The sequence below is a fragment of the Chiloscyllium plagiosum genome, unplaced genomic scaffold (assembly GCF_037043375.1).
Source record: "Chiloscyllium plagiosum isolate Xiang-an unplaced genomic scaffold, Cpla_swu_hap1 HiC_scaffold_47, whole genome shotgun sequence".
Taxonomy (NCBI): domain Eukaryota; kingdom Metazoa; phylum Chordata; class Chondrichthyes; order Orectolobiformes; family Hemiscylliidae; genus Chiloscyllium; species Chiloscyllium plagiosum.
Genome location: NW_028270185.1, coordinates 1,268,003 through 1,274,723, shown reverse-complemented (window position 1 = coordinate 1,274,723; position 6,721 = coordinate 1,268,003). Strand labels below are relative to the sequence as shown.

At 43.7% G+C, this 6,721-nt stretch overlaps 1 protein-coding gene across 4 annotated transcripts in view; it reads right to left on the bottom strand.

Annotated features, from left to right (window-relative positions):
• Positions 1 to 288: 288 nt before the first annotated feature.
• LOC122542726 (leucine-rich repeat and fibronectin type III domain-containing protein 1-like protein) overlaps positions 289 to 6,721 on the bottom strand; it is a 293,692-nt gene continuing 287,259 nt past the window's right edge. For 2 of the 4 annotated variants that reach the window (XR_015754685.1, XR_015754686.1), the window contains one exon: positions 290 to 786. The gene's annotated coding sequence lies outside the window, so the exon portion shown is untranslated. Of the gene's footprint in view, positions 787 to 6,721 lie in introns of all 4 variants that reach the window. The other 2 variants (XM_087983890.1, XR_015754684.1) reach the window with 2 other exon arrangements.

Genomic DNA, 6,721 nt, shown 5'->3' with positions numbered 1-6,721 from the left:
CGAACACACTGACACTGTGAATGCTGACAGTTCTGAAACCAAATACCCACTGATCCCCAATATTGAGTAACCCAACAAACCCAAACCCACTGTTACTGAACCAACACCCCTTGAACCCGAATCCCACTGAATCAGAAAGAACGAACCCTGCCATCATTAAAACTGCTGAACCCCAATGCACCATGAACTCTAGCTTGCCTTGAAACCCAATATCCAGAATCCCATCACCACCAAACAACAAACATCCCAGCTGGATCCCAACCCCAACAATACCAGGAGTTACATCCCAAAACCTCATGAATCCCATTACCTCCACCACCCAACACTTCCCACATGCCACATCTGGAGTGAAGTGACTGCAGTCCAGCAGGTGTGTGAAGAATGAAACAATTTTACATAAAGCACTCCATGTTTAGATTAATTCAATTAAAATAAAACTCCAGAAAATTGTGCATCAAGTGTCTTTACTAAAATTACACACTTTAAAAAATTACATTGTACAAAACTATAAGATTTAAAACACCCTTAATTTGAATACAAAAAATCTTCCGTTCTTAAAAAAAAGAGAAAAAAGAAAATAGAGAAACAGGAAATCTGAAGGGTGGTATGTTTTCTGTTCCATCGACACCAAATGGCTAATATTGCATCAATGTCCCATACTGTGGCAGTGTGCTGAGGACAAGGCAGAAAACAGAACAGACCACAGGATTGGCAAAGGAGTCTTTTGGGAGAAAAATTATTGTCCGTTGTCAATGGCAACTCAGTGATATATATGTCCTCAAACACCTACAGAAGGAGAAGAGAGGCTCAGCGTTAAGGTTAAAAATGCCTGGAAACATCGAAACTGTTCTGTACATGTCAAGTGACAAATTAATCTAATATTGTTACTCCGAGGAGTGTGTGGGATTTCATTGATGCATGCGTGCCATCAGAAATGGGCTTCTTGTTAGAAATATTACTGGCTTGGTAAAACTCAATTGCAGAAATGCCTTGTGTATGTTTATTTTCCACATAAAGGTTTCTTTCCTTCAGTCTCACTTTCTGGAGAAGCTCTGTCTCTCTCTGTCTCTGTCTCTCTCTCTCTCTCTGTCTCTCTCTGTCTCTTTCTCTCAGTGATGTGATAAAACCACCAGATGAGCTCTGTCTGTTGGAGCTGTTGTGATTCAGATTAAAACTGTTTTTCTATTTGCAATGTAGAAGTCCTAAGCAACATTCTGTGCTCAAGCCGACAGATTCCATTTCACTATCTGTGCTGGCTGTGTGCAAAATGGCATTTTATATTTCTACAACCAACAGTGACTGTCCTTCGGAATCATTAAAGTGCGTGTGAAACCTGTTAAATTATTTGCGATCTGTGCTGCATAAATCTTCTTTGAAGATTACCAGCTCACTTCTTTCCCTTTGCTTCTTTAAAATTGGCACTTTTTCTTTTCACTGCAATACACAACATGGGAAACCTAATATAAATGTACAAATCTTGCGTGGAAGCAGAGAATGGACCTTGGCAGTGAATTAAAAGGAACTAAAGTACATAGTCAACTCTTCAGAATTTCATCGCAGTTATATCCAGGAAAGTGTAGCTATCTCGACACTGACGATTAATATTTCAAGGGTTGTAGCTGCATTGATGAGTTCAATGTCACAATGTGTTACTGTCATTTAATGGGATCCACACCGTATTATTGTACCTGAAGCAGTGGGGTGAGGCAGGGAGAGGCAAATGACATTGGACTGTCCCCTGTTTCATTGCAGTTGCCCAATTGGATGAGCTTTCTTAAACCTCTGCAAACATTTGCATCACTCTGGGCTTGTTGATGTGTGGAGAAGGGAGATGCTGTTTCTCTATGTCCTCTCATCTCTCCTGAAGCCTTTGGGGCTCTCATTGGGTGACCATTCTTCAGCTGCTGGTACACGGTTCACCCTTTGACCACAAAATGCCAACTGTGGGAGCATCAAAGCCAAGCAGTGCCCCTCACATAAATCCCAGGAGGAGGGAGTTGATTAACATCCCCTTTCTCAGCTTCTTTGTAATTCTCTGTTGCACCTCTCCTGCTGACTCATGGCTATGGGCTTGGACTAAAAGAAACACAACACTCTTATTCCATTCTGGCAGAGAGAACTGATGATGAATTGAGTTTTTCCAGCCCACAGCCTGTTACTCCCATCACCTTCCAAGAATCGTAGAATCTCTGCAGTGCAGAAAGAGATCATTTGGCCTGTCAAGTCCGTACCAATCCTCCAAAGAGCATCCTAGATATACCCAGCCCCACATTTCCCCTGGCTAATCCACCTAGCCCTCATATCCTTGAACACGAAGGGCAGTTTAGCACGGCCAACCCACTCTAACTTGCATATCGTTGGAGTGTGGGAGGAAACCCACACAGACACAGGGAGAATGTGCAAACTCCACACAGTCACCCAAGGCTGGAATCAAACCCAGATCCCTAGCGCTGTGAGCTAACCACTGAGCCACCGTTCGTCCAGCAATGTTTTTGATTTTAAAATTCTCATCCTTGTATATGAATCCTTCCCTGGATTCACCTCAGTCCCATCCTTCTATTCATTTCTGGAACCTCCTCTAACCCTATAACCCTCCAAGAGGTTGGTCTCTTGTACGTCTGTGATTTCCATTGCTCCACCATTGGTGGGTGTGTCTTCTGTTGTCTGGTGTCTAAATTTTAGAATGCCCTCCCTAAACCTTTCAGTCTCTCTATCTAACACAGGGTCATGCTCTCAGGATATAGGGTTAATCATTTAGGAGTGAACTCAGGCGGTTGTGAATCAAGGGAAGTCACATTCCCCCCACTCCCAACCCCCTGACCTCCCATCAATCCCCCGTAAGAATCTCCATTATTGAGTATATTCAAGACCTAGAAACGGGGGAGGTGATGGCTTTGTGGTGTTATTACTGAACTGTTAATCTAGAGACCCAGGTATTGTGGTGAGACCTGCATTTAAATTTTATCACAGTAGATGGTGGAATTTGAATACAATATAAATCTGGGATTAAGAGCCTACTGATGGCTGTGAATGCATGGTTCACTGTTGAGAGAATCCCACTTGGTTCACAAATGTCCTTTCGGAAAGAAACTGTTTTCCTTACCTGGTCTGCCCTACATGTGACTCCAGTGATGTGGTTGATTCTTAACTGCCCTCTGGGCAATTGGGGATGAGTAATTAATGCTGGCCTGATCAGATACGCTCCCATCCCATGCATAAATTAGAAAAAAAATTGTGTTTCTCTGTGGGAATCAACAGCAGTAAGTCAGTCAGCTTCTGCAGAGAGGGAAACAGAGTTAACAGTTTGACTGTCTCTCAGAATCCAGAAGGGATAGGAGCTGTGGGCAGGAAGACGTAGTGAGGAAGATTGATGGGCCAAATAGTCTACTTGTGCTGATGTCTTTACTTTATAGCTCATTGCATAAGCAGGAAGAGTGATTCAGTCCCTGAGAGTTACACTAGTCCATCCTTAGACATAGCATCGAAGATTTTATTTTTTAAATCTCAGAGCAACACAAGTGCATTTTCACAAAAGGTCCTTTATCATCAGTTCCCTTCTGACAGAAGCATCAAGGAGCAGGGACTTCAACCAACTATTCTGTCACAATGACTTTGATTTTCTCTTGCACTGTGATTTTCTCATTGCAAACGTTGTTAGAAAGATAACTAATATCTGCCTAAAGACTTCCTCCTGTGCACCGTCACCAGACCAGTTTTCTTTATTCTAGGAGCCTTTCCAACCCTGAGCTCTCAGCTTTAACCCCCGCGTCCATCCTGCTGGATATGCTTCTCTGTCACACGTACTGCTGTAGACCCTCACTGTAATGGAGCAGGGAGTCACCAGGTCACACAAGTCACTATGGGTAGTTCACAACAGTGCTGTTGTGGTCTAGGGGGGATCCCTTGAGAGAGGTAACCAGTGGATCACTATTCGAGGTTCTGGAATTGGGAAGGTTGGGGCCAATGAGGATCATGATTGAAACTTACAGAATACTGAACAGCCTGGACAGAGTGGATGTTGGGGAAATGTTTCCATTGGCAGGAGAGACAAAGACATAAGGCACATCCTTTAGAGTAAAGGGAAGGATAGTGGTAAGGAGAAACTTCTGTCGCCAGAATGTGGTGAATCTGTGGAAATCGTTGCCACGGAAGACTGTGGAGAGCAGTTCATTGAGTATACTTAAGATGGAGATAGATAGTTTATTGATTGCCAAGAGGATCAAAGGTTACGAGGAGAAAATGGGAGAATGGGGTTGAAAAACCTATCAGCCATGATCAAATGGTGAAGCAGATTTGATGGGCTGAATGGCCTAATTTCTAGTCCTATGGTCTTATGCCCTTGCTTCAGACAGCCCTTGCCCCATCCTCCCATGAGTTACGTACACCACCCTGCAAAATCACATGCACTGTCCCTCTTCCTGCCCTCCCCATTACTTGCCCGATATCTAGGTGCCCGGTGCTGAGGTGCCCGTAATCCTGGCCCAGAGAGAGCTCTATGGCACCTACTGAAAATGGAAGCTTTCAGTTACTAACTGGCCCATAGCCCTTGCTGAGGCACTTTCCACACACTGGGTATTATCCTCATCATTGCCTTTTTTGGCATGTGTTTTGGCAAAGCTGGCCTGCAGGAGGCAGTGTGGGTCTCTCATTAGATCTCCAGTGAGCTGACAAGACCCCAACAAGTTTTCCCTCCCAGCCATTATTAGCTCCAACAGGTTCGATGGGCTGCCTCTGGGGGACTCAAGAATGTTCGAGCTGGGTCAGAGACGAAGCAGCCCCTTTAACACAGAATGAAGAAAGATCTGAACTACATCTGACAAAATAAACTCAACAGGATCTCTCCAGTGAGAGATTGTCCTTTGCTTCTTCTGTTTCAGAGCCCAATTACACTTTTCCACATTGTTCTTTAAAACACTAAAAATGATCAACAACAACTGTTTCTGAACCAGTTTTCTGCCTTCTTGCTACCCGCTCCCTCACAGTTTTCAGTTTCAGTGATTAACCGTGAATCAATTTGATGAATAGAATATTTGAGACAAATTGGTTCAGCCCCTCCCATCCAAAATTCAAAATGTTCTCACAAATCCCTCACAAATTCCTCTTCATTTAGACCTGAAATTGCATTGGGTTGGAGGTGACAGTCTGTTGGCAGTGGATTAATCATGCTGTAAACATCCAACAACTCTAAAATATGTTTTAGACAACGGAGATAAAGTGAACCATCATGGAACAACACACTTTCATTTGGAACAACCATTTAAACATGTGAACCTCATCTTCCACTTTTAATGATGTGGCTTTAAGCCAATGAATCTGAAAATGACCGGAATAAACAATTCTCTATTGATACATCTCTGACACTGAGTATCATTTTCAACAGCATCACTAAAACACACATTGTGCTGGTTAAAGACTTCTGGATGAGCATAACCTTGGCTGATTTCATTCATTACTTCAAAAATGAAGCCTACTGGCAAGTTGTCCCCGTTATCATTCCTTACTGCCATCTACATGGGAAAGTACGGGAGGTCACTCAGTATGGACAATTCCCAGGGCAGGGACAGTACGGGGCTAGATACAGAGTAAAGCTCCCTCTACACTGTCTCCATTCAACACTCCTAGGACAGGGACACCATGGGGTTAATACAGAGTAAAGCTCCCTCTGCACTGTCCCCCACCAAACATCCCCAGGACAGTGACAGCGCAGGGTTAGATGCAGAGAAAAGCTCCCTCTCCATTGTCCCCCACCAAAACCTGCTGAGAGAGATAGAGCACAGTGTTAGGGTACAGAAAAAAAATGTTCTCTACACTGTCCCAACAAACACTCCCAAGACAGCTACAGCACAGAATTATTTTTAGAGTAAAGCTCCCTCTACACTGTATCAGGGACAGGAACAACATGGGGTTAGATACACAGTAAAGGTCTCGCTACTCTTTTAAACCACCTCTACACTGATTGATCAACCACTCAGGGGGTTAGATACATCCTCTACACTGTCCTAAACACTTTCAGGGCAAGTGTACAGAGAGTTAATATAAGGTACAGCTCCCTCTGAACTGTGTGTTGAGAGATCTTTATTGCACTGTTCCATGTCTTACTGCATTCAGGCTGTAGCCAGTTTAAAGACCATTTGTCCTGAACGAGGAATACTGTTCCCCTCTGAGTCCACATCCACTGAAAATTGGATGGAGATTTGCCCATGATGTTATACTTAGTGTCAGTCACATCATCCTGAAGGACGAGTTTGGAACCTAGAGACCAACATTTGCTTCACTTGTTATCTAACTACTTTAACTGAATTAGCAGAGTGGTTGTATCCATCGTTAAAAAAGCTCCATTATCTAGGGGTATTGTACTGTCTGAGGAGCTGCACGCACTGTGTTGTGAATACTGATTATAGAGTGGAGGTTAAATATTTATTTTCTTGTGTTGTTCAATTGGTCAACGATTGGATTCCTGACTGCCGGAATGTTCTAGGGTTCACAGAAGACAAAGAAAGTGAGCAGTGTCCCGTCTCCTCATCTCAGTCTGACCATGTTCCTGGGCAGCATCGGTGGAATGGTCTACAGATGGTGATAATGCACAATACATGGGCATTTCCTGGAGACTGCTCACTGTCTGTACACACCGACTTGTGGGGATGGAGAAGGCGCTACAGGAACACTTTACAACATCCAAACCCTCCATCGACATGCCCTTCAATTTAGTTGAGCTGCCGAC